The sequence below is a fragment of the Dermacentor andersoni genome, chromosome 5, assembly GCF_023375885.2.
Source record: "Dermacentor andersoni chromosome 5, qqDerAnde1_hic_scaffold, whole genome shotgun sequence".
Lineage (NCBI taxonomy): Eukaryota > Metazoa > Arthropoda > Arachnida > Ixodida > Ixodidae > Dermacentor > Dermacentor andersoni.
Window position 1 is genome coordinate 174,645,234 of NC_092818.1, and position 25,970 is coordinate 174,671,203.

Sequence of the window (25,970 nt, forward strand, 5' to 3'; positions counted from 1 at the left end):
TCGCCGTATAGACCTGTATGCCGGCCACAATGTCCTGAAATTTCAGTGCATTATACCGACTGGCTCTCTCTTCAATGGGTTAGTATAATATAATTGGCAATGCCCTACTTTTTCCCACTCTCCAACACTTCATGAGTGGGTTTTATCGTGGAGCACAATGGCGTGGTTACGGAATTGCAGAGATACGATACACCAGGCCATCGAGCCAAGAAAATCGTCTTTCTTTGTTCTTTCTTTCTGTAAGCTTTGTTGCGAGAAAGACGCCAGTAGGTTTCCTGGCCTAATTATTCTATTTATGAGCTTCCTTTTGTCATATGATAATTTTTCGGCTATGTTAATATCCCGTTTTGTAAGGGAAGACTTAGGGTGCGACGTACAGCAGTGTTATTACCTTCTGCCTGCGCACACCATGGTCATAAAAAAAAAGAGGCGAACTCTACAAGTATGATGTAACACTGCCTATGAGCCAGTTAAACCGCCAACTGCTGTCGTTCTAAGCTTTGTGGCCATGTTGTTGAACCTGTTTCCATTTAACTTAATTTCCCAGGACAACGGTCATTTTGCGGCATTTGACAACCTCGCGGCCAGCGTAATTTCATGTTGCATGTGGCAGCTCGTCTTGTTTCGCTTAAATATTTATAGAAGTGCCAAGAGGCACTATCATGATAAGGCTTAAGGATGGTACGCAATGACAGTGTGCACTATTAATTCGGTGCATATGTGCGGTTTTGGTTGCGCAAGCATGCGTTGTGCGTGACAGGATTCGACAGCTGTTACTGTTTTAAGACAGAAAATGAAGATTGAAGGCATATATCAGTGAAAGCGTTCGGCTAATCTTCCAAGAAACGTGGTAACTTTGGTACCTAATTTCACCACCGTGTCAATCTTTAATCCATTCGTGATATACACGGTGTTTCTCGGAACTTGAACCGAGATTTTTAAAAAGTGGTTAACCGTGACTGATTGAAACCAACGACATATGGTTTGCCACCATGTGGCGCTCCTTAGGGTATTTTTATGTTGCACTTTATTAGGTAATTAACTAAGATCAATTACGCATTTTGAAAAATATTCCCTTTAGAGCCATGTGCGTTTCGTTGCGTTGCAGAGGGCATTCGAAAACGACCGATCCAATTTTTTGTGGCAACGTATATGCTGCATGACAATTTTTTCCGGCGTTTAAAGAAAGCCCACGAAATGTGAAATAAAACCACGTGACTGCGCTCATGCGCTACCGTATTGCAGCGCTGTCAACCACACTTCGGGCAAAAAAAACGTGCACGCGGACCGTGGTGAGTGCAGCGGCCGCGGCTCCAGGCACCGGCTTCGCAGTACGTCAGCATCTTTGACGGTGGCACTCGCAAAGGAAGCACCATCGTCCCTAATAAGCGATAGGCTTGACGCACGGTTGAGCGCGCTGCAATACGATAGCGCACGAACGCAGTAACGTGGTTTTATTTCATAACGCGTGGACTTTCCTTAAACGCGGGGAAAAATCACCACGCAGCAGGTACGTTGCCCCAAAAATTTGGGTCCGTCGTTTCGAAATGCCCTCTACAACGTAACGAAGCGCACTTGACCCTAAAGGGAATGTCAAAAATTTTGCATAAATGATCTTAGTTAATTATCTAATTAAGCACAATATAATATATATTCTAGGAGCGCCACATGACGGAAAACCATATGCTGTTGGTTTAATTCAGTTGCGGTTGACCACTTTTTTTTTACATCGTTGGTTCAAATTATGTGAAACACCCTGCATACCTTGTCCGCCTACTTACTTAAGTGAAGTAGCCACTTCAGCCTGCATAAACATTTTCACCCACGATTTCCCTTTCAAGGTTAGCATCGATAGAAAGCCGTCCGACAGCAAACCAGAACCCTACCCTAACACTCCCGTAACTATGGAGACAACTCTGCAAAACATTATTTAATTACTTCACAACTTTGACTAATTACCGGTCAGCGAACGTTTGGTGTAATGAGCGCTGCTATTGAGCAGCGTAACAGGCACGCAATCCACGCGGGCTCGCGACTTTCGTGTAAACGCCGTGACCTAGATTGGCCAGCAAATGGTACGGCGTACCCGCGGCTGCTCCCCCAATCTGAGCCAAGCCAGGGCCGACCACGTATCGGCACGCTCGACGCAGGGGCAATAATGGAGGGGGAGAAGGCATGCCAGCCACCGTCATTCATTTATCACCGCCTTCGGAGCCGTTCGAGGAGCTAATCACAGCGGACACGGCGAAACGAGTATCTAGCAGTTTATACGCGATACTTTCAAATCGAACGTATACAACCAGACGAAGGGAATTTGTGAGCGGAGACATCCGTTACGCCAGCTCGCACAAACTCCCGCGCGCCGCAGGGCATCCAGCGCAACACCTGCAATTGATGGAGGAAAATATACAGTCGAAGGAAACGTGCGAATGAAATATACGTTCGAGGTCATGACCTTCCGTTTATGAATAATGAGTTAGAAAACATCGTGTTCTACAGTACACACAGCGACCGAGAGTGTAACAAGCAACGGGCGTTACCTTAAGTTAGTCCTCGTCGTTCTCATCCTTTCCGATGCGGCAAGTTTGCCCTGTTATGTGTATCGATCGTACGTATTTAACGTACTCGATTGCTCAGTTCGTTCGAGAACTTTCGAAATTAAAGTTAGATGATGCAGAAACAGTTTCTCCTGCCACAGGAGCTGCGAGCATGACCATTGTTCTTAGAGTGTAAGTGAGACGCATAATTTCGGGCAATCTTCAATTCACCAATATTCTCCATTGCTCTTCTCACACATACGAGTCATTTTGCTGCTGTGACACCGTGGTCCATTCTTATAGAGTGGCAGGAAATCTTACAGGCGTATTAAAAATTTGTCTCATAGATTGTTGTGGCGTCTCAACAGACGCGCGCACGTGCGTCATGGGCGACCTTGCGCACTCTCATTTATCAAAGTGGCGTTTCCACACCTCAAATCTCTTACAAACGCGATTTCGTACGCACTGTGACGTGTTCGCAGAACACGCATCCACTTTTCTGTTACATGCGCCCAAAGTGAGTGAAATTCACTCATAATGCAATAAAGAAATAGTAGGCTGATAATGGGATCGAGCCTCTGTCTTCCAGCGCAGCAGCCTAACACTGCAACCATTAGGCGACGATTTGAAGCAAGCTGCTCTCGTGGCAATGTCGCTCTTATGAAATGTCTGGCACGTGCGTCACGTGCCAGTTTCTAACATTTTCCCTCATGACCGCTAGCGCTTTGAGGTGCGGTGTTAGAATGCGCTGTCTCCATCATCGGCCCATGTTTTTAGGCTAGCCGGTGATACCGCCAAAGTGGTTAAAGTCCGCCCATATTCCAATCGCAGTAAAAAAGGAAATTCATGCGATCATGACATGCAATTTCTTAAGAAATGAATAAACGTGCACGAAACGCTACAGAGGCACCGGCAGAAGTATGTTTTCATATCCCTCGTAGAAACAGTAAAAACAGTAACTTCATCAACACGTGTCTGGGGCATTGCAATACCAAAGAATGCAGGTGCTTCAAACGCACCCTTTCGACGTAATTTGAACGAACACCCTAGGTTCATTAAAGTGCGCATTTGCAATCTGACTCTTGGCCATTTCAGTTTATTATTGCCATAGCAATCATACGGACACCCCAGGCGCATTTCTGCCGTTAGCATCGCCGTCGGCGTCGATGTCGCCATGAGGTTCCGTGTAAAGTCCAAGGGCGATAAAATCGTCGCCGCGCTGTATTATGTATGCGCGAGTGAAAGCGTGCGAGGGGGAACCGGCGATCGCGGCTCGATCTCGCGCACGCAACGGAGAAAAGCGGGGAGGAAGCTCGCCGTCTTTCGTTTCTTCCGAATTCCGAATTATTCCAAATTTACTTGAACAGTAAATTCTCGACTGGACTCGGGCAAACCTCAATGGCAGCGCTGTATGGCGGTTTCACGAAGGAGTGCCTAAATTAACAAAGCCATTCATTTGTTTAGGACTGTGTGCACTCTTTTTCAGAAAATGGTCATTTACCGCAAGCTCATTCGACATGCATGGTACTAATTGCGCCAGTGCCGAGTAGAAGCGAGACTGAATGGCCTTTAGCAATGTTTGTCACTGCGCATGAGCCAAATGAAACACTGTGCACAGTCGGTGGTGGTGAGAACGCCGGCGAGTAAACAGTTGCTGACAAGAGACATCTGTTTCCGAAAAACTGATATGTCAGACGGCAAGGCGATTTCTATACATACCGAAGTACGCGCGCTCCCATTTTCATGTTCTAGACTTGGTGTGGAGAAACCACTCTCTCCACGCTTTCGTCGCGTTTTGCTGTGCTGCGTTTCCCTTGCTCCGTTCCCGGCCTTGTCGTCATGGCCCATTTCCTGAAGGGCCCCAAGTCACCGTTTCTGAGAGCTGAGCAAACATTAGGAAGCGAAGCAGCCTACTCTTTCAGAATAAACGGGCGATACTTTCTTTTGCAGCAATCCTAGCAATAGTGTCATGAGAGCACGTACCAGCTCGTCGTTGGGAATCTGCAGCCAAGGTCTATTTCTGCAATAATACGCGACTGTTCCTCTCGTAAGTGCGCTTTCTTCCCTTCTTTTTCATGATTTTCGGGTGTTTTCTCTTATTTGCGGTGCGGTCAGTGAGTTACCCATTTGCTTTCAACCAATCTCTCTCTCTCCTTCTATGAATATACCCAGTTTAGAAATGTCTTGAAATTGAAACTTGCATCCAGTTGTGTAGCAGACTAACTGAGGGACATAAAAAAAAAACGTATGAACTCATGTGTTCGACTGACCAAGCCAGGAGCAGTTTATAAGGGAGAAGTTTAGCTTGTCTGATACTTCACTAAACACAGGAGGATTGGGAGGAATACCAAGTGGAGGTGCAAACGTGCATGGTGCAGCCTGCACGGAGCAGTCTGTACGGTGGAGCAGCCTGCACGGTGATGCCAACGGGTGGGGATAGCTCAAACATACAAACCCTCAGATAATATTGCAGTAAACGAGTGTGTTCTACTTCGCTGCTGGTTTAAATTTTCGGAAGCGGTGTAATCGTGAACACGATTTTTTTTATTGCGAGTGACAAGGTCCCGGACATAATTTCTTCTGTTTCTTTATTATTATTTAATCTATTTTGAGTGTGTGACCTGCAGAGATTCTTCCCGTTCCTACAGCCGTACTCTATTCTTTGTCATTATTTTGCGTTAGTCTTTGAGATCCGTAATTATTTTATTTCTTTCCTGACCTTTTTTTTTTTCTAATCTTCCATTCATATGTTTCCATATTCTCCTGCCTGAAGTACAGACACACGTATTGCCCTTACCAGTGGCAGTAGCTAGCCTGCTTCCTACTTACTTACTTTTTTGTATCTTTCAATGTTAAATACATATTTTCAGCCAAACAACAACAACAACAACAATAATAATAATAATAATAATAATAATAATAATTGTCAGTACAATATAATTGCTACTCAAACATTATATTCAGTAGTCTTGGTATAAAATTTGCTAATACAGAACCTCAAGGAGATTAGAAGCACCCACAATTTGCTTTTAGTTAGCCATAAAAGGACCCAGAAGTACTAGAACTTATAATAGCCGATTCTCCATCACAGCACAATTTCAATCCATTAAGGCATAAACATATCTCGGAGATTTAGCTTATGTAATGCGAGGTAAATGGCACGAACTATTCTAATCAATACGTCAGACAAACGTATAAAGGCCTCAGCGAAAAAACTATTGGCCCTACATATTAGCATATCACAACTGGATGTACTTTGTTTGCTTTGCGCAGCTAGCTTCTTAGGGCGCTTGACGTGCATTAGAATGAAGCGGGTAAACAAAAAACAAATGTAATAAATTCAACAAATGCATAGTCCCAAAGCCGCCAAATATGCTACATTGCTATGTCACTTGGAACTGGGAGTGACAGCATGTATGGTGGTAGCTGACATAAGCCCAGCAGGTGTTTTTCATTATTTTGTGAGCGCATGCTCTGGCTGCGAGAAAATCTCCTTTTCACCGTTGCTTCCTTGCTTTCACTAAATTTGGCGGTCTGCAATTCATTACATAAACGACGACAACACGGATCGTTATAGAAATACAGTGGTCGCTAGACCAGTAAAAACGAAAGACAGAAATAAAGAATACATAACCGCGCGAAAATATTTAGCGACGAATCACACAAAGGTGGCTACAAAATTTCTTCATGGAATTAAAAAACAAGGGATTCTGTCAACGCGTACTGTGGCGAATGAAGGCGGGCGCTTCGGCCCTACAGAAGTTCGGACTTAAATTCGATAGCTTTTCTAAGAAGTGTTATTGAACGCTATAGAATCCTAGTAAAAATTCTATAAAGTTCAACAATAATTTTTCCAAGAAAATTACGCACCACTTGTGTTTCTTTTTCTATTTTGCAACCTAGCTGCCACCTTCTGCAACGCTTCCTTCTTCTTTTTTAATTTTAACATCTGATTTACACTGCTTGCTTTAGCCAGTTTGACTAAAAATTCCTAACAATATTTCAAGTGAGCAATCGAATATATAGACAAGGATACTATCAAAACTATTAGCAACACTCTCAGAAAATGAACTCAACACATAAAACAAAGCCAGCCATAATCGAGAACTTTCGACGTTAGCCCCTCCATCCCCCTATCGATTGCCCATTTAGACAAGCCAGAACGCCATCGCCCAACGAACTGCGCTGGAGGGAAGGTTCACAGTAATTATTTCCTCATCACGAAGATCTAATCTGCGTGCCCATTTAGTTGCGGGGGCGGGCTCTGCAAGCTCGTCACTGTATAGCAAAACCCATTTAGGACGCACCAGCTGCATGAATAAAAATGTATTCTCAAAATGTGGTCGTTATAAGAACGCCACTTTGGGCAGCCACGGATCCTTCGCTAAAGACACTTAGAGACGCTTTCAGTATGGTTCTGAATCTGAACGTTGTTCATGACAAATGGCAACAAAAGCTGTCTGCTTGCTCGCAACACATTTATTTCTGCAGTCGATCTGTATGTGAGTCAACAAAGCACAAACTAAAAAATATCGTGGTGCCACCTATAGGTTACATTGCGAGCGCCATAACAAAGTGTCACTAGAAAGAGCATTTACTTCCTCTCATTTATAGCACCTCAACTCACAGCAGCTCCTAAGCCAGTGTGAACTTGTTGCATGAAACCTGAGCCCTAAGTAAAAGAAAAAGGTGAAGCCTGCTGTCTTCTGTCTTCGAGACTGTCGGTTCTTCCTAGCCTTCTATCTCATTGCATAGTGAGAGCCTCGACCACGCCTTGACATTGGCAGCATTGACGCCATAGTTATCAACGTTACAGCTGCCATAAACTCACGTCATCGACTAATAAATCTTCTTCCAACATTGACTGCCTTATAAAGCTGCGCCTGCCCGAACTACTCAATCATATCGAAGGCGTGGACCACGCGTTCTATGCCGACGATATAACGGTGTGGACGAACCGCGCGGGGTCCGATGCCTGAACGGAGGAAGCCCTGCAGAGAGCGGCAACGACCGTCCAGGGGTATGCCACGACCTGCGTTCTGAGCTGCGCTCCACAGAAATCGGAGCTGCTCATGGTACAGCCCGGAAGACCGAAGAAAGAGCCGCCGCCGAACATAATTATGACCATCGACGGCACAGAGATCAAGCCAACGCAGCAGATCCGGATACTGGGCCTGCTGTTGCGCAGCGACGGCAAGGCGCACGCAGCCGTCAGCAAAATCAAGACCACATCAGAACAGGTCCTGAGCATGATCCGGAGAGTCACCAACCGGAACAGAGGAATCAAAGAAGAAGACGCACTGCGCCTGGTGCAGGCATTCGTCGTGTCACGCGTAACGTACTCCGCCCGTACCTCCAGCTTGCGAAGGTGAACCGCGAGACGCTGAACACGACGATAGGGGAAGCCGTCAAACTCGCCATCGGCATCCCAGTCTACTCGTCAACGCAGAAGCTGCAGGAAATGGGTGCCCACAACACGGTGGAAGAGCTGGTGGAAGCACAGCTATCCCACCAGAGAGTAAGGCTGAGCCGGACAGAGCACGGTCGGGCGGTCCTACGCAATATAGGATGGCAAATTAAACAGCAACCGACAACGCAGCCGCTCCCCACAACGTGGAGAGACATTATTAAGACCAAACCCCTCCCCCGGAACATGCAGCCGCGGAATAACGACGAGAGACGCTCTGCGCGGGCCGAGGCACTGGCTCGACAGTTGGAAGAGGACTCCGAGGTTCTCTACACGGACGCCTCGCTTCCCAAGCACGGAACCAGAGCAGGCGCGTCGATACAGACGACGAATACAGCCGAAGCAGAAGTGGCCGTGGCCTTAGCACTCGCACAACCGGGAGTGAGGACCGTGGTCACAGACTCCCAGACCGCCTACGCAAGCTACCGCAAGGGGAACATCTCTGCCACGGCACTAGCGATCCTCACCAAATGCAAATCACCGGGACGGGCCGTTGAGCTCGTGTGGGTGCCGGCTCACTCGCAAGTGAAAGGCAACGCACTAGCCAACCACTATGCCCGAGAACTATCAATCCGAGCCGAGGACGAGCCAGAGCTACCGCACCCCGTGACAAGTTACAAAGAAATCACCCAAATGTACAGACGCGGCAGATGTAGGCTTCCCCGTCCGCATCCGCAACTCAGCCGAATGCAGCAAACGATCATGCGACGCACGCAAGCGGGGTCGCTAGCGCATCCCGTGCTCTTGCACAAGATGTTCCCAACAGAGCATGACACTTCATGCCCGTTTTGCAGACGATCAAAAGGCACTCTAGCACACATCCTTGCAGAGTGCACTAAGCTCAAGAACTCGCCGCCATCCCTACCCCCCACCCTCCCCAGCCCCCCCCCCCCCCCCCCCCCCCCCCCCGAGCGATGGGAGACGTTGTTGTACAGCCCCGGCCTGCCGACCCAGCTCGCGCTGGTGGCTAGGAGCCAGGAACTGCTGGACGCATATGGGACCTGAGAAGAAGGTTCTACCCCATCTGGTGCCAGCGCGCACCAACATTTACTAAGGGCTCAGTATAAAAATTGATTCTCTCTCTCTCCTCATGGACTTATATGTTGGAGACTGTAAAGGTCTGAGCAAAACCAATTTCAGTGCCACAAATACTCTCTCCATGTCCTCGAATCTGAAATCCTTCCTATGTTGTTTTTTTTTTTCGCGCGCTATGGCTGTAGATAAAAAAGAAGAACTTTTCTGGCACGAACGCGTGTTACTATTGTTTTTTTTCGTTCAGGAAGGCGATCGATGGAAGCGCTGGCTCAGAAATCTTTACTGTGGCAGAACATTGCTTGTGATTTTCCTTGTAATCATCAATTTCAAAAGTACTAAATTCATGTATTCAGATTATCACAGAAGAGTGTACGTTACCGGATATCCAATCGCACTTACGCAAGAAGAATTAGGACAAAAGACTAGGCGCTCATAATTATACATGAACATGAGAGTATTCAACAGAAACTGCACGGCAACTACAATTCCGGGAGTATGTATTCCGGGAGTATAGGCCCCGTCCAAATAAAGGACTAGGTTTCACAGAACACTGTGTGTGTTATTTTATTTCATCGCTTAACCGGGCTTCCTTCATTTACCTCGAACGTTTAGTTTTCGCTTTTGCTTTGGTTTTTTTATTGCATTTTTCTTTCTGCTTTCATTCTTTTCCTCAATTCTCCTTATTCTTTCCTTGGGCAGCGTCAGACTCACAGAAGGCGTGGAAATAATTACGCTTACGGAAAAGCGCCGAAGAAACTTCAGGTGGAAAAAATAAACATAGAGAGGCATTTACGAAAAGTAGTAGAATAGGCGAAGAGGGGTTGTCGGTAATATTTCCGAACGTAATGGATTTTTAATGTCTCCTTGTCTCTGCCCACGTCCACAGATGAGGGTAAAAGCCTAGGGAAGCCAAAACAGTCTTTGAGAAATGAAGTCGAGAGGGTAAGTCACCTGAAAATTGATTTGGTGTGCTTGGCGGACGAGAACAAAGGGACTAGTCCTTGGGAATCAACTCATACAACGAGGCACAAGGTCCCTTTGTGAGTGCAATGTGTTGTGTTGATTACAAACAGGCTGTTCGGACATTTAAAGTATGTCGCAGTTACCTTCCTAGCATTCTTTTTATTGAGATAAATAATATGGACACTCCGAACACATTTCTGCCATCGTCGTCGCCATGATGTTCCGTATAAAGTCCAATGGTAATAAAATCGTCGACGCGCGCCATGTGCTGTAATTGCGAGGGAAAGCGTGCGTGGGTGAGCCGGCGATCGCGGCTCAATTTCGCGCAAACGACGGAGGAAAGCGCGGAGGAAGCGCGCCTTCTTCTGTCGCGCGCAAGGCTTTGGTGGGTGGGCAGAGATGGGGGCGCGTTCTACTACGGACGACACGGGCAGCCGCACGCGCCCGGCCAGGCCGCTGTATATTAAAAGCCATTTGCTGCAGATACAGAGTCCGCGCTGCGCTGTGTTTTCGCGGCTTTGTTCGCGGTAATACAACCGACAGCAGGAAGGCCGATTCGCTCGCTGCTGCTGCCGCACTTCCTCACCCCAGAGTTTGACAGCGAGTTTCCGCGGTCATCGAGTAAGATGTGTTCATGTTTGCTTGTGCACGCGTGACACCATGCTCGTTAATTTATTTAGTATGCCTATGTTGCCGAGTTTACACGACCGATAAAATTATTTTCCTGACTGTCTATTAATTAACTTGCTGTCGCGACCGATGCTTCCCCTTTCGGGCAAAACTGCAAATTTTCTTTTTGCCACAGCGGCAACTTTTATGCGTTTATTTGGCTGTCGGTGTGTCCGGTCGTAACGTGCCATAAAGCTACCACCATCATGTCACGACAGAAGGAATCGGATGTCAGAGCACCACTTAGACACTACATTGTATGCCGAGTCCGCAAACGTACATGCAACATCGCACAGGAAGACGACAATACCAAAAGTATACCACTGTCCATGTTCATCAACCATCCCACTCATTTAAACCCCCACTAAACAGTACTCGTTTGCGGGTAGCGACGTTTCTGTGCACAGCCATGACGTCATCATGCCATCGTCACTGTCGTCCTCAGACGAAGTAAAGCCTAATCAAGTTAATTTTCCCTGGAATACAAGGAGGGTGAAATTGCAGAACTTGCATTGAACAACAACTTGACTGTGCGATTACCCCAATGGTGCGCGGCAGCATGAAAAAAGGAAGATCATACAGCTCCCGCAATGAGTGGAAATCGGTTTAAGCAATGTTTTTATCACTACACTGTCGCCGCGGGCGAGCGAGCGCCAGTGCGTCATCACATCTCGGCGCACATGCTGACATCACTTCGCCCCAGAGGCTTGATGGCGTCTTCACTTCCACCAGCCCATCCGCGCGCACAACATCATCTTCAGCCTTCCTTCTCACCGCTCACACACTCGTCTCCACAATGTAACTACCACAACCACCAAACACGAGATCCAAACACACAGGACACAAAGAAGAAAGTTTCACTGTAACACCAGTGGTCCCACATGAAAAATTGTTACACAATAAGTCCGACTGTTATAGATGGATGTTATAGATGAATGCCTCCAACCATATGTATCTTATTTTTTTCATTCTGGGCGTGATTAAAAGTTCATAGTTAAACACAACTATTGTCCTCATTCAGGTTTCTATTTGCGTTGTGTCTCGTTTTTAAACCATAGGAGGTGTGGTGGCTTTCCAGGTACCCAAACGCCGATCTTCGTTCGCTCCCATTTCATTTTCTTCCCACCACTGCACTGGTTACGTCTAAAAGAAGAGGGGTGAAGTTAAGCAAAGCTGACGCCACTTTCGTTGATGTCTATGCAATATCGTGCCTAAAGTGTACCGTGGAACATCATAGATGGGTCCATGAAATCACGCTTCCTCGCCCCAAATAAAACACGCCTCTGCTATCTTCTGAACATGCCAACTTCCATATTTTCTTCAATTTCGGCATGCCCCGCACCCAATGCTGGTCCACTTCAAAGAGGGCCCACAATTTCCCTCGCGACAGTGATAGCCATGCGGTTCTCGGTGTCTTTCAAGTTCCTTGTAACTTAATATGAACACTTACTTTTTTTATTTATTCGTGATTCTCGAAAGAAAGCATCAAGAGGCCCAAGCCGAGGTATTGATGCATGAACCAGAACATTCGAGCGCTACTGTGCTTCTTTAGTATAGCCGAAATTCAGGGCTGCAATTTTGCGGCGATGTCTTTTCTCGATGCTATTCCTTTTCTCACTTCGTGAGTCACTTCGCCCGCGTTATCAGCGAGATCAGTCATCTGTGAACGGTGAAAGATGAGGTGGCTTAGAGTCGAGTGGAAGGCATGACTAGAAAATCGCGACCCAGACCACCTGTAATTATGTTGGTAAGCCTTCGTATATGTTATCTTTGCTGTGCTTGCAGATGGCCTGCCGATACACAGAGAGGTATCATCTTCACAGATAGCTATGTGATTAGTTAAATCATTATTGAAGCAATCGGCATAGAATCGCGGCAAAAACACAGTTAAACAATTCAATGCCATTCCGCCCTGCGAAGGTGGATGACCAGCGTAGCTATAAAAATCGTGGTAAGAAAACTGTGGCAAATCATTTTATTGCATCACTCATTGTTACTTATTACCGACGACCGCAATGGATTTGTGGTCGCTACGATATACCCTGATTGGCATACTCGCAACTGCAGACACGTTCTTTGGTGATGTCAAATCGATGCACGTACGCCGCTGGGTGGTTGGTTCGGCCGGATCAGTGTGCCATCGCAAGCAAAATGTCTCCAACACTTTTTCCGTCCCAACACATCCATGAACCAGCACAGGCATGAACCCGTCGACATCGCATTTCGAAATCGCAGAGACTTTTACGTCTCTTCGCCGCATTCTACGATTCCCGACACGCGTCGTCCCGCCTGGCCTGTCACTTACGGTCGGCCTCTCGGGCACGATCTTCGGTGGTACGTGTTTGCCGCGCTCCGCCGTCGTACTCTCGTCTAAGTTCGCGCCGTCGAGCTTCGTAAGCGAGCTGCTCTTGGGGAGTCCTAACCAGGCGTGGCCTCCCCGTCGCAACTCATACTCAACACCAGCCAACTAGATTTCTCCGAAGCAGCCGATAACAGTTTTCGACATGCTGTTCTGTATGATGTATGCGTGATTATAAAGAATGTGAGCACTGTTCGTTTCACTTCACTGAGTGCTTGTAGCCTCTGCCCTACGGGGCTATGAGCCTTATCACCTTTTGCTTGCTTACGGGGGTATTAGTGCTTACGCGGGTATAACCTATTAATTAGGTGGGTATGAGCCACTGAAGATGATAGCTTTTGTGAGCGAAGGCGAAAATTCTATTGTATACAGCTACGCTGTGGAAGAATCGGTGATAGAATCCTTCATGGCATCAAGAAATATATATGCGGGTGCGTACGTGCTCACTTCTTACCTTTCTATTCGCTTTCCCCAAAATGCATGTTTGTCAACCGGGTGTGACCCTGATTAACTTTCTTGTCTTGCTTTTTGTTTTTTTTGCCTTCTCTCTCTTTGTAACATACCGTGCGCGTGAACCTTGTACTGCAAGCCTGCTGCCACCGCAACTGTGTCGCACCTGACATTTGCTTTGCTTGGATGAAATGGGCAGGGCATACTACAGTGGCATTCTCTTCGGACAGTTAAAAAAACGAACAGCATATCTATAGTGTACAAGTGAGAGCAACAAATCCCATTTCTGGCTCTGATATAGTGCGCTTCTAAGACAAAAGCATTTTTGCCCTCATCGTTAGGAGGGCGTGTTATCCATCTGTCCAGGATGTCAGTGACAGCGCGACGTCCGAAGGTGTGCCTGGCCATCGATCATTCCCGGCGAGAGTCCTTTCTCCGTGGACTTCCGCTGGCGACGCAGCGAGCTTTTATCAACGGCCCTTCGATCCTCGATTCTCCGCACCATTGTCGCTATACGCGAAAGGCAAGTGGAAAGCCTAACGTTAGCTTAGCTGAGGAAGAGATGTGACCAGTGCTTTGCCTTATGTCATGGCTGCTATGAGAGGCCTTAATATCACCGGTGTCGCATAGCGCTGACACTTAACCCTTACCGCGTGCACGACGAGCCAAGCTCGTCCACTATTTTCCCGTACATGAGAGTGAGCAGCCAACCTTGAGAAATATTTTCGTTCTGTAAGGCAGTGCAGAAGCTGTTCACTGTGCGTCTGCAGCTCACACTGCTCAACTGTGTTCATATATGTTTCCCCTCTTTCGCTGCTGAGAGAGGCAGAGTGTGGAAATAATTATTTAATAGAAAGCAACAGGGTAGGCTTGTGCGAATATTCGATCGAATATTATGCTATTCGGTATTCGCGTCGGCACGAATTTCAGTATTCGAAGTTTTCGAAGTATTCGAAACGAACGAATGTACGATTTTTTCCGCATATAAACCACAGACCCCATTACAGCAGGCCGTAAAGAAAACACGTGCGCATAACCCGCGGAAATAACTGCACACGACGCCCAAATCTTAGTTAAACAGTCTTTATTCGCGAATCCACGAATCGTCGAGGTCGTATGTTCGGCCAGTGGCTCTGTTCCACACTTCGACAACGCTTGTGGCGGGAGAACTTCTCCCTAAAGGTCATTTCACGGCAACGTGGGCTACACCTTTTTTTTCTTTCTCTATGGCTACACTGCCGTGACACAACACCAAGAGACGAAGTTCATGTTGCCGTAAAGCCGCACCTCAAGTCGAAATTCGCATATAACCCGCATCCCGAGTTTGCTGTTAACATAAAGCTTCTTTTTGCGCATGTTATATGCGCAAAAAATGGAAAATTTTAAGGCATGCCCGTACAATCGACAGCTTCGGTTTTGGTAAGTAAGTCGCATCGCATAGCTCATTGCAAAAACAAGGCAAAGACGACTTCGTTTACAGTCACCGTTCTGCACGTGCTCGACTGTAAAAACTTATTATTCAAACGTGTTACTCGCAGCATCTGTACGGCTTCTCGAGAGCCGTCTGGCCACTGTGAATAAATTTGCATTACGTAGCACTAAGCCGTAACTTGTGGCCGACATCGGTCTAAACAACGCTGGTTAAGCCTAACAGCCAAGGCAGGCACGGTGGCGGACGGCAAACCATCGCGGGAAGTTTGCCGCTCGCCAGTAGCCGGGCTCTATATAGATTATGCACGTGGGCTAGACTGAGGAGCGTACCTTCCAGCATCAAGTTGAATTTGCGCAACGAGGCATAAAATTTCTGCGATGAACCTGTTTCCTTTTTGGCAAGTAAAAAAACGAAATTTCCTTTTGGATTTGTCAACATCTGGCGTTCGTTAAAGTTTAGGCAAATACCACAACTACTCGAAATACCACAACTACTCAACACCCCCTGTGGTATCCCCTGCTAGTTATCTGCTGAGCGATCACTATCTTTTCCTGTACATTTCACATTCTCCAAAGCTTTCGTTCTCACCCTACTTGAATATGGAAAAAAGTTTCCTGCGGTGCTGGCCTCAATCATATTCCGGGACCCTTCGAATAGTACAGCCCCTTCAGGACAAGATGTTACTTCACCATCTTGGTAACCATGCACGGGTCAGCGAATAGACATTTGGAGACTTCCACGACTCTTCCATTTTAGGAAAGTTTCCTGCCTTTATTTGGAACTTTGGCACAGCGTCGACGTCGTCCCTTGGCGTCCTCGTAACCGAGCGAACGAGCACAGCAAAAGCGTGAAAGAGCGAACGCAGAGCGCGGATGCAACGCGGCGATAGCGAAGAGAGCGCAAGGAGGAAAGCTGTGGAGGAGGGTAGAGCGGAACCATGAGGCGGAAAGCGAAAGAGGAGGGCATGGCGAAAGCGTGAGAAGAAAAGCGTATGCCACGCACGACGGGCTTGGCGGTGAGAATGGCTACGAGATGACGCCAGAGTAGCGGGCGTTGTCTGTATCAAAACAAAGCGCTGCATGAGCGGAGGTCTGTCTGGGCCAGTTGCTGCGAATCACTTCCACGCGTCAAGATTAGCGAGGCAGTCGCACCGCAGTTCACTTCGTTTACAACGTGCCGCACGAGACAGCTTGTGCGCGTCTGCCAAAACATCGCGAAATAAAAATACGCATCCAGCTGCGCTCAAATTTTGCATCAGGGACTAGGGTAATCGTCGGTGAAATTTTTCACTCCGAAACTGTGAATTACCGTAAATCGTTGGTTGCTTGGGAACATCGCACTGCACGAGAGAAACAGCCGCACTGAAATCATTTCCCAGCTTTGATGCAGTCATCCTGATGCATTTTATGAATTCCAACCAGAATTTCTAATCCCTGCTTTTTGCCATCGGCAAAGCGTCTCAAAGTAAGCAAAAATAGTTACCTCGTTTCCTGTTGCTCTGTATGCCGCTTTTGTCATTGGACACTGGTTGCACGTCCTAGTATAGTTTTCTGGGTCCCTCTTTATGTTTTTCCACTTATACTATAATTAGGCTTCACGTAATATTTTTTCAAATATCAGATATGCCCTCGAAATTCGGGGCTAACGTGTACAGGTAAGTTTTCTACCGACTTGTTACTGTGCCGCTAACTTTTTATTCTGCATTGTCATTTTTTCTGCACCCACCGAAATGCTCACAACCTGATTCCTCTCATATATGTCAGTGTTTCGGAAGTGTAACCTGAGCAAGACGTCACGATATGGAGCTTATGTTCTCGCCAATGTGCCACATTACTTACCACAAGGTGAGAATGAGAAGGTGAGAACAGTCACTTCCTCTTCTTCCGTTTCATTATAATTTTCATCCGGTCTGCTGAACAAAGAGGAACAGAATTTACTCACGTTTAGTTACCGGTCCGGTGTTGCAGCTGAGTCTCGCTAATATAAATATGTGTCGGCGACTTTCAGTGATGCATCACTGGAGAGCGCAAACAACTTTTCGGAGTCGGACAGCAGTAAGACCAGGTCACTAGAAGTTACCCTGAAAAGATCTCGGTACGCGCTCTCGCATTCTTGTGTGCAGGCAAAAGCAATGTTCAGCAGAGAAAAGCCTAAGTAGAGGGGAAAATGGGCGGAATTGAGGAAGTCTTGTGAGCAAACTAAAGCAGCAAAGTACTTGCCTATGCAACCAACACGAAAGTGTGCTTTCTTTCCGCTTCGCCAGCTTGCACATAATGTGGCAGGCAGAGAATATCTGAGTTTCTTGGAGCATCTGTACTGCTAACATTCTCTCCTTTTCCGGTGAATAAGGATGCAACGTTGCCGTGGCACCGCTGCTGCCTCGGGAATAAGTCGTCTAGTGTCTCTGCGATGTATGTTTTCCTTTGGGACAAGCATGACTCCCCAGGGCCTTCTTTTTTCGCTGTTCTGCCTACTCCATAAGTCGACATTCAAACAATCTAAATCCATCCTTGCTTCTGTGTCGGCAAGCCATAACTATGTTTTATTATCGAGCACTTGGTCATCGCTGATATAGTAAGCGGAACCGGCAAGCAAAAAGGCAGCCTTCGCAAATAATGCGAGGCAGAGCAACTGCATTGCGCAGAATGTATGCGCAGCATAGAGAGGATACAGGGGCGAGTCTGACAGGAGACGTGCATCTGGTGCTCATCCAATGTGCCAGTCATATAATATTCTGACCTTTCTGACGATCATCCCTTGATAAGCACAAAGTCACAGACTTCATTGAGTTACTACCGATTGTAGATAAAAAGATATTACAAATCTTTTTATTGTCTTGTATATCTTGCACTACAAAAAAAATTATGGGGTTTTACGTGCCAAAACCACTTTCTGATTATGAGGCACGCCGTAGTGGAGGACTCCGGAAATTTCGACCACCTGGGGTTCTTTAACGTGCACCTAAATCTAAGTACATGGGTGTTTTCGCATTTCGCCCCCATCGAAATGCGGCCGCCGTGGCCGGGATTCAATCCCGCGACCTCGTGCTCAGCAGCCTAACACCATAGCCACTGAGCAACCACGGCGAGTATTGCACTACAAACAAAGAAATGCTTGAATATGTTCCATTTGGAAAAAGGGCAGCCTGTATGCAGTTTAGACATGACATTTTTGTTTTGCTGTGTTTTGTGGCGTCATTAACGGCGAAGCTTTTCAAGCACTTAACCTCGGTGGCTGTGCATGCATGGCTAACGAAGACAATTACGCTTATTCACAAACTAGGGTGGCATCATGGTAAGAAACTTTATTTGCGTTCGTCTCACAGCTTCCTCGGTATATTACGCTGACTGGCTGATTCTACCAAGAATATAACTCTGTTCGGGCTGCCGATGCTTTCAGAGTTGTCCCGTTCCATTCGTTATTTATGGGCGAGCGCAAACCTTGTCACAGTAAACTGAAGTTGTCGAATCGTTCTTTATTCCTTTTGGTCAGGATTAATTACGAAGCGAGATAAAAAAATATTTTCGATTATACTCGCGCAGAAAGCGTAACAACATCCAATTTTGTTGCACTAGGACCTACAAGTCCCCAGTACTCGTATTTAAGCATATAATTTCTCAAGCAAACGTTGCTTGCACGTTAATCTTTCTTGTTCTTATAAGGCAACGCCCTACCCTTACAAAAATGACTTTAGACTGTCTATAGAAAGTCTATAGACTTTTCATAGACGACCTTTCCTTTCTATAGATTTGGACTTTTGTTGATACAAAGTCTATAGACTGTCTATAGACGAAAGTCGATAAAGTTTCTATTTCTTTTTGTCTATTCGCAGTCTATAGACGGTCTATAGAAAAAAGTTGATAAGGTGTTTGTTTCCTTTTTGTCTACTTCCCCTCTATAGAATACCTACAGACGAAAGTCGACACAGTCTCTATCTATTTTTTTCCATACTTTGTCTATAGACTTTCTATAGACGAAAGTCGATAGGGTTTCTATTTCTTTTTGTCTACTCGCAGTCTATAGACGGTCTATAGAAAAAAGTTGATAAGGTGTTTGTTTCCTTTTTGTCTACTTGCCCTCTATAGAATACCTACAGACGAAAGTCGACACAGTCTCTATCTATTTTTTTCCATACTTTGTCTATAGACTTTCTATAGACGAAAGTCGATAGGCTTTCTATTTCTTTGTGTCTACTCGTAGTCTATAGACGGTCTATAGAAAAAAGTCGATAAGGTGTTTGTTTCTTTTCTGTCTACTTCCCCTCTATGGACTATACCTATAGACGAAAGTCGATACTGTTTCTATCCATTTTGTCCATACTTTGTCTATAGACTTTCTATAGACGAAAGTCCATAAGGTTTCTATTTCTTTTTGTCTACTCACAGTCTATAGACGGTCTATAGAAAAAAGTCGATAAGGTGTTTGTTTCTTTTGCCTACTTCCCCTCTATGGACTACCTATAGACGAAAGTCGATACAGTTTCTATCCATTTTGTCCATACTTTGTCTATAGACTTTCTAAAGACGAAAGTCGATAAGGTTTCTATTTGTTTTTGTCTACTCGCAGTCTATAGACGGTCTATAGGAAAAAGTCGATAAGGTGTTTGTTTCTTTTTTGCCTACTTCCCCTCTATGGACTACCTATAGACGAAAGTGGATACAGTCTCTATTTTTGCCCATACTTTGTTTATAGACTTTCTATAGACGAAAGTCGATAAGGTTTCTATTTCTTTTTGTCTACTCGCTGTCTATAGACGGTCTATAGAAAAAATCGATAAGGTGTTTGTTTCTTTTTGTCTATTTCCCCTCTATATGGACTACCTGTAGACGAAAGCCGATACAGTTTCTATTTATTTTTGTCCATACTTTGTCTATAGACTCTCTATATTATGGACAATATAGTCGACAAGGTTTCTATTTCTTTTTCTCTACTCCCGGTGTATTGAATGTGTATAGAAGAAAGTCGATAATTTGTAATTCCGAGTTCCCATACCCCCCGCCCTCTGCGAACGCGATGATATGGCACTGGTTCATGCACGACGGCACCGCAACTCCGGCGCGGCGGGAAAACCGTGCAGACTGCTAGTCTGCGTTCGGTGCAGCTGCCCCGAACGAGGATCGCGGCGGAGCAGGCACCGTCCGAGTCACCAAGGTCTTCCAGGCACCCGAAGGCCCTAAACCTGGCTGCTTCCCGGACGCACAGTTCGCGAAGACCAGGTGGTGAAGGTGAGATGGTGATGATGTGGCAAAGGTGGTGAATAAGTGGCGAAAGCCGGCAGGCCAGGTGGTGAATTCACCACCTGGTCTTCCTCTGAGTTGTCGTGGTCTTGCATGTCTATAGATTAACAATAGACAAACATCGTTAATCTGGGCCCAACCCGTGTACGCTGTAACCAAGCGCAGGTACCGGTGGATAATACGTAGCTGCGTTTGATATAAGTCACTGAAGTTGTATACTGCTGAGATTGCTGTAGAGCCTATTTGTAGACATTAGTATACACATAGTGTATACCTCCGCATTTGTTGACCACATGATATCATCTACGTAGCCGCTCTCGGCAATCCCAAGACAGTCTTCACAGTTGTCGCATCACTTTTGCGGCAGTAGAATAAAGAAAGCAAAACGCCGATCCAATTGTTATAATAGATGTTATGAACGCCAGCTTCAGCTACAAGTGGATTCCAAACAGGCATCAAGCTAACAGCAAATACACTCGTAATGTTTCTAGCTGACAACGCGGACTTTGTGAATGTGCGATGAACCGATGTCGCGCATGTGGTGTTCGCGTTGTGTGTCGTCCGATTCTCGGATACATTTCACCTTGTCTTCATATCTCGGCTGCGTCACTAACATCGGGCGGTTTTTTGTTGACTGATATCCTGCGCTATAAACCTATCAAAGTTTCTCATTCACTTAAAATAGGTGCCAAATTCTCTGAGCCCACCCAGTATTTCGCCGGCGGTATGCCTGCGCAGCCACGCATATGAGTACCTCAATGCTGTACTGATTGCTTTGACCTATCATCGGAACAGAAAATTAGCACTAACATACGTGCGGGCATCACATTTGGCGGTACGCTGGAAGATATGCTACAAGTACGCTGTATTATTAATCGGCGCTGGCAATAATGCGTCTGAAACGTCTGAAGGGTCCTGTAACGGCTTTTACAAACAGCGCATTCATGTTAGCGTTCCAGTCTCATACGATAGCCCACAGCGTTTGTCATACAACCTACCAGCGCATTTCCTTCGTCCATGAAAAAAGATGAATAGTGGTGTTAAAGATGAATAAGCCACCCGTTCCGGCGCGCATGGCGCGCAGAGAGAGAGAGAGAAAGAGACAAAAAAAAATGAAGGAGGAAAAGGCGCTCACACTCCTCCGAGCGCGCACGCCCTCGCGCGCGGAGCTCCTGCGCATGCTCGGAGCTCTTGCGCATGCGCGGCGGTGCGCCGTCTCAACGAGTGCGCCAGGCACGTAAACGGTTGTACCGGTGTGCGGTGTCTGCCTGAACGTCGGTGTCTGTGTATGCGTGTCATCTTTGTGGCATCACACGTCAACTACACTGAACGGTAAGCTTTAGCAAAGATGTTTTGCGTCAATAGCTCATGATTATGTGAGCGCATCTCTTAGCGCGAAGCGGCTGCATGTAGCGCAGGCGACTCGGGTATAGTGTCGGTTTGTCGTTGACATGGTTTGATAACGCGCTCTTGTTCTCGCTTCTACTATACGGAATGTTTTACGGCGAGCGATCGGTCGGGCTTGTTGGTTTTAGCATTATAGTTTACGTGCGTAAAGAAGGAAGTACACCATGTTTTAACTTAATACTGTATGTTGTGTATGTTGTGTATGTTGTGCATTGTGTATGTTGGGCAGCCAGTGCGGTAGTTTCGTGGCGCTTGATCCGGCCGCGATGAATGCTGCGCCGCATGTCTAGTGAACTTCTCGTGACACGCTTTACGTATATATCTCGAAATTGTGTTAGCATCAAGAATGTTCAGACAGACACGTATAGTTGAATAACTGCTAACGTACTCGAATGAAAGGCCGTGTTTGCGGGGCATGCATCAGCAGTGTGTGCGCTGCCGTTTTCGCATTGTTTGGGAACTTACCGCAAGTTAATTTTGGGAAGTTACCGCAAGCGAAACACGAGACTTGAAGAAATATCAAGCAAAAATCTCTAATTCACCCAATCTATATATATGCAACCACAAACGCTTTTGGAGCATCAAACCTGCGATAAGCTCAGTCACTTGCAGCTTCGCAACTTAGCCGAAAAAATTGGAGAACAATAAATTAGTCGTTCCGGGAAGCACCTTTACACGTTTCAATCTGAAGGCATTGCGTTTGACGGTAGTTGGAAGATTTTTTTTTGTCTCTTTTTTTTAAACAGTTTAGCAGCAGAAGTTATCTTTCGAGCTATATGAAAAGCGTTAAGCGCCTTTCGATGCTTCGGCGTTATGCAGTTTACGTGCTCTTAATCACTAGGCAGCTGCTGGCGCAGATTCGCATTGTGCCAGTCGTGCATGGTATGAAGCCCTTGTCGTGCGTAATAAGTGTTCCGGTTTTCATTACTGTTGCATGTAGTGCTGTCGTCTTGGACAGACTGCATACTATATGCGCTGTACAAAAGGAAAAAGAGCCAGATTATCAATTTGGTGGTCTTTTCTTAGTAGATAACGCACAGATTATTAAAATAATTCAGTGGACATTGCATTTGTTCTACCCTTATCAACACGCCTAAGAGATTGTAACATGTTTTAGTTGGTAAGTAACCTGATCAGTACGCCCCCATTCATGTGCATTCTACTGAAAGTGTGGCAAATGTATTCATCTCGAAGTATGAGAAAAGAGACATTGCAGACTGTTCTAAACGGAAATAAATTGCAAATGTTAACGTGATTGTTCAAAAGTCCAGTCAGTATGCTGAGCATGTTCGTTCGGCACGGGCATATTGCATTAACACCTGAAAAATGTGCACAGTCCAGCCGGGTATCTTTGTTTCAACAATTATTATTATAGGAATCGTTTGGGATTCTCGCATTTCTTTTATTTTTATAAGTACACTGTGTGTCACATGAACCTGTCTTGAAACGAAACGTACCGTTGCTGGCACTGGCGACCATTACGGTTGTCTAACTGCTTATCACACTGTAATATAACGAAACATCATAATGGTACTGATTAATATTGCCATGTAGTCTTTAGTCAGAGAAACAAAGTTAACTAGAGGCATAAGTGATGAGAGCAAATTATATAAAAAAACTACTATTGAACCGTAAAAATAGCTCATTGTATAGTTTTCGCTCACATTGTTGCATTTGTTTTACGTGTGTCTCTGTGTCTTCCGTGCTGTACTCGTGTGGCCATCAATTAGGAACTTGCCGAAGCCCTTGTCAGCTTTATTAAACAAGGGATTCAAGTCAGTTGCATCTAATACTGCATATCAAGTGACCGACGTGTTATTCGTTCTTTTATCTAAATATTATGGACTGGCATTACTTGGCAAGCATTAAACCACAATATTTTTTTATTGCACTTAAGCTGCAGGCGTCATAGATTGCCAGAAAATTTTCATGAAAACAGCCAGGGAAGGCTTGGAAAAAGATCGGGAAGTTTTAAAATGGCCACATAGGTATGCTGTCTTGTTATATGTCATACAAAGTTTCCAGAGAATCTCTGTGGTAAATATATTTTTAAAACCTTTCACTTCATAAAAATTGAGGGAAATTGGTTCTATTTATTGAAAAAAAAAAAGAAAGTCAAGCATGCTGACAAGGCATTTCTTACTCAATATGTTTTTTTTTTTGCGTTAACTAAACGTCCTGAACCTCGATAGCCTAGAAAAAATTTTCATCTTTCGAAGCACCTTAAATAATTTACTGTGATAGAATTCATTCGAACTATCTTATCAGTTCTGTTTCCTAGGAGGTGCATATCTGTCGTGCCATGACACAAAGTGCTCGTGTGGTATTTCGGGTGCTCATGTGGTATACTTAACTTGGAAACCTGTTAGCATGCCCAAGAGGCCTCATTACCTGTAAGAAATTAAGTGACCATATCAATACAATCAACCCATCTGCCTTCTGTTGAAATTATGGCCAATGACCATTCATTTAAAAGTATGAGAAAGACATTTAAATGTGTATTAAGCAAAATAAATTACAATCTTGGGCATGATACTGTGAATATTCCAGTCACGTCTTCTGAAAATATCCCTCTGCACGGGCATACTTAGCTACCAGCCAAAAAAATGTACAGACAGCCCAACTGGGTAACGTTTCAGCAATAAATATAGAGACCATTTGGGATAAGTACATTAATGCATCATATATGAACTTGTCATAAAAGGGAACATACTGTTGCTGACACGAGCAGCAGTTGTGACTGTTTAATTGTTCACCATACCATGCAATAAAACATTGTATAAAGGTACTGATTTGTATTGACAAGCAGCCCTTAGTCATAGTTAAACCGCATTAAGTATTGACTTAGATGGTTTGAGCAAATATATTAAGCTGCTTAATGAACATACAAAGAATACACACTTGTTATTTTTGCCTCATATTGCTGCATCTACTTATTTGCAGCATACACCTGCAGCACCTTTGGGACTAATGACACAAAGGTCAAGGCCAGCCTGGCGACCATGCTTGCCAAGGAGTAGTGTAAATATGTAATCTGTTTCCATAATTAGCATAAGACATGAATTTAAGGAATATTATATCGAGCAATAAAAACGGTTAATGCATTGCCGGTGCATTTGTTTTATTTTTTTTGCACTGCATGATTCAACACTATATAAATTCTTTCTGTTTATGCAACATATATGAAAGTACAGCTGGTTCAGGAGCATTATTAATCTGCTAACGGTAATGCATAAGTGCAGATGAAAAGGAACAGGTGCACATGCATAAATACATTCAAAACGTTTTGCTACCGCATGTAAAGAAAAATGTAAACTAACTTGTAAAAAAAACACTAGTAGGTAGCCGCTATGGAGTTATGGCCTTATACACTCTTTGTAGACTTGTCTATAAAATGTCTGTCTATAGAGCGTCTGTAGATTAATGAAAATGCATGTTTGTTGACAAATGTCTGCAGAATGTCATAGAAGAAAGTGTATCGGATTATAAAGTTCTGTTTTTGTAGACTGAAGTCTATAGAATGTTTATAGACTATCTATATACATTTGTCTATAGACATTCCATAGACTTCAGTCTACAAAAGTAGAACTGTATATATAGTTCTACTTTTGTAGACTGAAGTGTATAAAATGTATACAGACAAATGACATCTATAGACATTCTATACACTTCAGTTTACAAAAGTAGAACTGTAAGCCTATACACTTGTCCATCGACATTCTGTAGACAACTGTCTACAAACATGAATTTTAATTAATCCATAGGCACTCTATAGACTCAGACTTTTTATAGACTAGTCCATAAAAAGTGTATGGCCATAAGTCTATTGACAGTCTATAGGCTCAGACTTCTTATAGACTAGTCTATAAAATGTGTATGGCCATAAGTCTATAGATAGTCTAAAGACTCAGACTTTTTGTAGACTAGTCTGTAAAAAGTATGGCCATCAGACTATAGACTGTCTATATGTAGTGTATAGACAGTCTATAGACTCAGACTTTTTATAGACTAGTCTGTAAAAAGTATGGCCATAAGTCTATAGACTGCCTATATGTAGTGTATAGACAGTCTATAGACTCAGACTTCTTATAGACTAGTCTATAAGAAGTGTATGGCCAAAAGTCTATAGACGGTCTATAGGCAGTCTATAGACTCAGACTTTTTATAGACTAGTCTATAAAAAGTGTATGGCCATAAGTCTATAGACCGTCTATAGACAGTCTATAGACTCAGACTTCTTATAGACTAGTCTATAAGAAGTGTATGGCCATAAGTCTATAGACAGTCTATAGACAATCTATAGACTCAGACTTTTTATAGACTAGTCTATAAAAAGTGTATGGCCATAAGTCTATAGACAGTCTATAGACAATCTATAGACTCAGACTTTTTATAGACTAGTCTATAAAAAGTA

General features: G+C 44.8%; 1 long non-coding RNA gene across 1 annotated transcript; it reads left to right on the plus strand.

The window, feature by feature from the left end:
• Window positions 1-21,078: 21,078 nt before the first annotated feature.
• On the plus strand, window positions 21,079-24,865 carry LOC140218417 (uncharacterized). The gene is made up of 2 exons (XR_011894673.1): window positions 21,079-21,481; window positions 24,500-24,865. It is a non-coding gene; the product is annotated as an uncharacterized lncRNA (long non-coding RNA).
• Window positions 24,866-25,970: the final 1,105 nt, after the last annotated feature.